Source organism: Dasypus novemcinctus, chromosome 27, assembly GCF_030445035.2.
Source record: "Dasypus novemcinctus isolate mDasNov1 chromosome 27, mDasNov1.1.hap2, whole genome shotgun sequence".
Classification (NCBI taxonomy): Eukaryota; Metazoa; Chordata; class Mammalia; order Cingulata; family Dasypodidae; genus Dasypus; species Dasypus novemcinctus.
The window spans coordinates 31,327,715-31,335,410 of NC_080699.1; the positions used below are offsets into that span (position 1 = coordinate 31,327,715).

Consider the following 7,696-nt stretch of genomic DNA (forward strand, 5'->3'; position numbering starts at 1 on the left):
TGAGGGAGCATTCCCTAAAATCTGAGCTATTCAATATTAAAAAGCAGAATCTTTACAAGAGTAGTAAAGAGTAGTCTTTGGCACTCAAAATTTGGATAACTTCCAGACCTCCCTGAGAGTGGAAGATATAATAGGATTCCTCTTTCTTTCTGATTTTCTATGACTTAAATGAAATATTTTTACACACATACAAGTGTGTGTTCCTAAATTCTACATGACTGTAAAGTCTAAATCCATTTTAAAGAATAAAACCTTTATCCTTAAATGCCCCATTATCTGCCTCCAGTGTCTATAGGACAGGATAAAGGTAGCATTTAGCATAATCATACAGATCTAGAGAAATTCTCCTTTGTTCTACTTTTCCTTTCAGTCTGAGCCCCCAGAGTCTAAGAAATTGGCTCAATTACAAGATCACCTACTCCCTGGTGACTACCCATGGGTCAAGAGCTTTGGAACTTTTGAATGAAAGATTTTGATTTGGGCTTATATTTACATTTCAGGACATGTAAAATTTGTGGGCCAGACCTCCTTATGTATTACATGTATGTGCCCAAAGTGATCTTCCTGTCCAAGTCATCTCCCTAGATTTATAAGACTATATTACCTATAGCATCAAGGTATCTCCTGTAGTCTTTGATAAGGCTGATTCCATAACTGAAGAAAGAATACATTCACTATTTTGTGCACTCATACCACCATCTGTACAAGCTCACAGCCAGAAATGTGGTTTTGCTTGGATAAACCCATTTCACCTACCACAGAAAGGAGAGAATTTACAAAGACTCATATTATCCATCTCTTAAGCATAGTATAGAATTCAGTAAACAATAGGCACTTAATAGATGCTAAATTATATGCACTGAACCAATTTAAGAGGTACAAATTGTATAATTCTAGAGGAGAGGATAAACAAGAAATTTCCAAATTTTAAAAGTCAAGCAAAGGCATTCATTAAAACAAAACAAAACAAGAACATTAAAATTGCTCCTCCTGGAAATAAAAGGTGCTTGAGTACGAAGCTTACTGGGAATCAATTGCCAACCAAACAAAGAGTAAGTACCATCAGAAGAGCCCTCTCTTCAGGGTTTTACTCAGGGAGAGCTTATCATCCTTATTCTTCAAACTGTAGATCAAAGGTTATGCATAGGAACCACATTGGTGTAGAAGACTGAGACAAATTTACCCTGGTCCCTAGAACCAGGATAAGAAGTGGTGAATGCCCATGACCCAAAACACTGAGCAACTACAATTGTGTGGGAGCCACATGTGTTGAAGGCTTTTGACCTGCCCTCTTCAGAGGGATTATGGAAGATGTTGGCAAGAATAAAAGCATAAAAGGTGAAGATGCGGATACTGGATATCAGTTGTCAGGAAACAACTGACAACAATAAAAAAAAAACCACCAGCTCATCGACATGGGTGCTGCTGCCAGAGAGAAGCAAGAGAGGGAGAACTTCACATAGATGATGATGATGAAATCACAGAAAGTTAGTTTCAGCATGCTTCCAGTGTGGGCCATGGCCCCCGCAAATCCTATCATGTATGAACCAAACATCAGAAGAGAACAGACCTGAAGGGACATGGAGACTGTGTACAGCAGAGAGTTGCAGATGGCCATTTAAAAATTATAGGTCATGGGAACCAACAAATAGCACTCAGAGTTGACAAAGAAGCAGAAGAGCAATACTTCAGTCATGCATCTCATGTAAGAGATCATATGTTCTGATGCAAAATCATTTAGCACTTGGGGGGTAAAGACAGGAATAACAGAGATCTATAAAGGACAAGTTGAAGAGGAAAAAATACATTGGGTTGTGAGGGCTACAATCCAGTGCAATTAAGGACATCAAACCCAAGTTGCCCACCACAGTGAACACATAGATCCCCAAGAAGAGGAGGAAGAGGGGTAGTTGGAGCTATGCTTGTTCTCATAATCCCACGATAATAACCCACAATCACTGAGGAGTTGTTTCTTAGTCATTTTTTCTAGGCAGTTGTCTGTGGAAACATGGGAGAAAACACAGAGAAATTCTGGGCACAAGCCTGGCTGCTGGAGAAGATTCTACAAGATAAAACCTATGCATTGATACCTCTCCCTTATTTTCTCTTTCTTCCCTCATCTATGCTCCTCCCTCCAAAGGTACTGGCAGTGTGTTTGTAACACAACTCTGCCCCACTAGGCTGATCATGTATTCATGCCAGAGTCTGTAGCATGAGATTCTGCAATCAGTTGACCATAGGTTGGCTTGAAGGGAAAGCAATTGAAAACTTAATGAAATAAAAGACAGAGAGAGAGACACAAGAGAGGAGATAAAGTTGGGACCAGAGGACTCACAGCTTCTGGAACTGAGCCTTGATCCTAGTTTCCACCTCATATTTATTGGAAACTACCAAGCAGCTGTTTGCTATTAGAACTGCAGCGTCATCTACAATAATAGGGAACAACTGCAACATCTAATAACTGCAACATTTACAATAGAACAGGTGTAACACTTACAATAAGGACCAGGTAAACCAGTTTCCCACAACAATGGCAGCAGTAGTCCTGTAACTGTTTGAAAGATGAGGAGACAGTATATCTGAATTGACTACCCAAGGGCCCTCAGAAAGATACCCAAAGAGCTAGGACTACAATTGGGACCCACTGCCCAGGAGCATTCACAGGCTCTGAGGGACAGGAGCTCTCATGTCCCCTATTGTTTTCAACCATTCTCAGCTTCCTTCTCTCAACTAGATACCAGGTTCCTGCCTAAAGAAAATGTCAAGAGTGCCCCTACTGTATCTACATATCCTACCTCCCTCTTCTAGCCCCTTATTCAATCTCACTCAAGCTTAATGTTTAGAGCAGGGGACCGGTCAATATTTCCCAGAGCCCTTGGTTTGGGGTATAAAAGAAAACCACCCAGGAATGATGGGTTTCAGGCATCCACCTTCCTTCTCTCTGGGCCCCTCAGTGCTGGGATCCATGGATTCTCCTTTTCATATCAAGGAGGAGAAATGGATGGTGCTAGTGAATGAAACAGACAGCCTTGAGTGTTAACACTTCTGATTCCCTTGGTGCTGAGAATCAGAGCTTTTACAGACCTTAGTCTACAAGGTGCTCTAGGAATATATCAAGAGTTCTGTTTATGGATATTCCCAGATGGTCCACTCCAACTTCAGGAGAAAAAATAGCAACCCTCATTTTCTCCAGACCAAAAGAACTTTATGGCAGATCATAAGAATTTTATGCTGCTTTATGAGACAAGGGACTTAATTTCACAAAGGAATTTCTCTGAGATCTGTCTCTGTAGGGAAGATATTGCAGTCTTTGTTTATAGCCTGGATTATGATACTTATGAGCATCACGGGACCCATTTTTTCTACCTAACTCTTCCCTCTAGGAAAGACTGATTTGTCCCCTACTTCATCAACTGTTGGAGACTAAGCTTAATTTTGAGGTAGGACCAAAAGAAAAAAAAAAAAAAGATCAAGATTGCAGGGTCTACAATGTTCTCCCAAATGATACCTGAGGGCACCTCAGTCAAAGTCTTCGAGAATTATGAAGTGTTCTGCATATGACGGTGGAGATGCTTCCCCCACTGCAATCATCTCAGTTCTATTTTGCTCTATATAAAGAGATTAAAATATCATACAGGGGAAGAGGATGTGGCCCAACCAACTGGGCTGCCATCTGCCATATGGGAGGTCCTGGGTTCACTTCCCGGGGCCTCCTTGTGAAGGCAAGCTGGCCCACACCTGTAAAGGGCTGACAGCTGGCACCCATGGAGAGCTGGCCCATCATGATCCAACAAAGGGAGACAAGCAGACACAGAGGAAAGCACAGCAAATGAACAGAGAACAGACAGTGAGCCAGGGCGGAGGGGGGGGGAAATAAATAAATCTTAAAAAAAGAATATCATATACACATATACACACACAATAAGGTTACTCTTCAGATGTTGCAGATGGCAAAGATTCACTTGCTATGATCTGTGACATGAGTATCATACCATTAATAATATGTGGGCATCTGTATTTCCAAATTACAATAGAGACTGCCCAAAACAATCCCAATTTTTATGGTCCTGATTTATACCCATTATTCCTGCATGACAGGAACATTTATATATTAAATTTTGTACTCTATTATTCAAATCCAGGCACTTAAAACATAATGAACTATATGCTCACCCTACTAAAAATAACATAAGTATATATTTGGATACTCTGGCCCCTGCTGTTTCCTAGACAAACTGAATACCCTCTCCTTTCTTGACTACAAGATTGTCTCCCTTTTACTCTTCTTGCCTTCAAAATTGTCCTTAACTGAAACTATCCTTTGTGGCCAATCATTACTCTCTCTTATGTAAACTTTGGCTTCAAAAAAGAGAAGGACATTGACTGCAAGCAGCTTCTGAGTTTTATCTAGCCAAAAGCCACAAAACAAAGAAAGATGAAGCTTCGCTTTCTGCCTTAAATGGCTGGAAGGAAAAACAGAAGGAGATAAATCACATTGGTACAAGGAATAAACATTGGTACAATACACTGTTGTATAATATTGTATATTGGTATAATAAATTGTTTGGCAGTTATTTAACAAAATTTAAAATGCACATATATTTCAACCCAGCAATTTCACTCTTAGATATATTCCCAACAGAAATGAGTACACATGCTCACTGAAATAGATGCTAAGAATATTTACAGCAGCATTATACATAATAGCCAAAAACTGAAAACAACATATATCAATCAACTACTTACTGGATAATAAATTGTAGGATGCTAATAAGATAGAATTCTATATAGCCATGAAATGTAATGGCATACAACTACATGCAACATGGATAAATGTCACAAGACTTTTAGAGACTAAAAGAATCTAGATGCAAAAGGATACATGGTTTATGATTCCATTCATATAAAGTTTAAAACAAGCAAGGCCAATTTATTTTATTAGACGTGAGATAGCATTTACCCTTGACAGAGCAACCAGAGTCTTGTGAATGAAAAGGGAATGAAGGCTACATTGGTGTGGCTGGAAAGGCTCTGTGTCTAATAGGGATGCTGGTTTTGCAGATGTGAAAATTCATCAAGCTATATGTGTAAGTTAGACTGAAATTAAAATTTTATTTAAATATAACTGGAGGACAAAAAATTTTTTATAAATCATCTGGCCAAACTAGGTTAAGAATAAAATTACTAAACAATGAGGTATAATCCCTCATTTATAAAATGGGGATTTACAGACTTAACAACTCAGCATAGTAGAAATGCAAAAATAATACTGTTTTTATATTTATTTTGTGTGTCAACATAAAGAAAACTAAAATAAAGAGAATAATCAAGAGGAAAGAAAATTAATGCATCAGAACCCCTGCAGAGTGCCTGGCATATGCCGGATGCTTTCTAATGTAAAATAATATGTTTAACAACTATAGAAAAGTTATAAACGCATGTATATATGGCAAATTATAAGATTATTTTCCAAAGATGGTCATACCAATTCAACATACCCCCTCTCTCCCCACCACACACACAAACACACACACATACACACACCTTGCATCCCTCATGCTCTTGGTACAATATGACTGACACTCACCTAGATATGGGGTCTATGTTCCTTAATGTTGCATCTTGGCAGGGGCTTAGGACTTATCCAATTGATAGAGTATGGCAGAAGCGATACTATGAGACTTCCAAAGTTAGATCATAAAGGATACAGCTTTCACCTGGCTCTCATGTGCTTTCTCACACTAATTTCCCTTTTGTTATCTCCCAGACTTTTAGAACATCATTTTCAAAACCTCTCACCTTGTCTCAAAATGCACCACAGGATATCAAGGTCATCATCCAGTGCTGAATGGGAATATTTCTCCCATAGGACTTCTATGCTGTTTGGAGGATTTGAGGAAAAAGAACAGGGGACTTGGCCTGGGGAAACCCAGTAACTGTCTAGGTTATTTTATCCAAATCTCCCTTCCTACCCAGAAAGTCTCTTTCCAGTTCCATATTTGGATGATGTTTGAGGTTTAGTTTTATTAAAATAGTCATTTAATTTACCAACTGAAGTCTCCCATCTTGTATGATAGTTTAGCAGATAGGGAGCAATAGCCCAGATACAAAACAGTGAAAAAACATCTGTTCATTAGAGTAGAAGTCCATTTATGCATTTATTTATTAGGGCCAGCTATTTCCCACACTATTTCAAACTTTATATTCAGAAAATTTCTCCTGGTAAAACAAAGCTAAGAATTCTGTGTAAATTATAAAAACATGTTTTTGTTAATGTTTGGCTGGCTGCAACTAAAAGAATTCCTGAGACAGGAAAAAGATAAAGACTCAGGCACCAGACCTGGAGTTTGCTTATGGGAACTGGCAGATTCCCAGGGTCTGGGTTTTAACAGGCTACATATTCAAGGCTTAAGAAATAAAAGCCTGGGACTCAAGGAGGTTAGGAACTTGGAACTATGATTGATTCATAATATTTTATTCCCAAAAGGAAACATTCTCAGTGGCTAAATTAGAGAAGGAAAAGTATCCCAGAGGGAGAGGGAAATATCTGTGTATGACTTGGCCTTGGCTCTCAGAGTGAAGAAAAAGAGATAAAATGTTCCCTGATAATTTCTAACCATCTCTGTGGTCAAGCAAAAATTCTTATTACATATGTAATGAAAAAATATTCTCTCTGGAAAAAAAATAATTTAGATCTAGATATCAACAAGTTTTGCATATAAATATCCAAGGTTCATAATTTCACTTAAAAATTGCAAACACAAAATAAGCAACTATGAATGAGAATCATCATGAATGAGAATCTACAAACTGCAGACAGAACCAGATCTGCAAAATCCTTAGACTTGCCAGGGACAGAATACAAAATAAATGTATTGAATATGTTTGAAGAAATAAAATAGAAAATTTTAAGTATGATGAAGAAATCATCAAAATTGACCCAAGAGATATGTTTAAGAATAGAACTTGTGGAAAGAAAACATGCTGACTGAAATCTGGAACTATGTGGATATGTTAAACAGCCCATTAGATACCAGTGAAGAGAAAATAAGTGAGCTGAAGGGTAGGCCTGAAGAAATTATCCAGAGGCCATCAACAGCAAGAGAGAGAGTGGGAGTGTGGTGAGAGTTGTGGAAGGAGAGGGTTAGAAAAATAATCTAAGAAGTGTAGAAAATAGAGAAGATTCAAAAATACAGAGAGACACCTTCATTTTCTAGGATTCTGTGTTTTGCTCTAAGAATAAAGCAACAATCAAGGCAGACATAACCCTTGCCCTTACAAACTTATGTATAATCTAGATGGATAAATCTAGAATAAAGACAAAGTTACATAAAGTTAATTAGAAATAAAATAAGCATGGCAGAGGGAAGTTGTGCGTTTGTGAAACCATTTCATGGGAGGAGTAGAGGTGACTGTCCCTACTGATTCTAGACCATCAGGGAAGGTATCTCTGAGGAAGTAAAATTCAGATTTAAAACAAAAAAGTAAGAAGTAATAATAGATATTTTTATATTTTTATTTTTGTTTCTTTGTGACTGTCTAACCTTGCAATGCCTTCCTTGCGAAGAAGCTGACCTCATATAAGCTTTGGTTAGAGCCAGGATCCTGTCTTCCTGTGAGACAGATCCCAAGACACTGAGATGAAGTAGGAATAGAAGAACTGAGCTCCGCCAGGTGGATGTTCCAATGAGGACTG

At 38.3% G+C, this 7,696-nt stretch overlaps 1 pseudogene; it reads right to left on the bottom strand.

Moving 5' to 3' along the window:
- Positions 1–1,062: 1,062 nt before the first annotated feature.
- On the bottom strand, positions 1,063–1,949 carry LOC111759844 (olfactory receptor 8B4-like; annotated as a pseudogene).
- Positions 1,950–7,696: the final 5,747 nt, after the last annotated feature.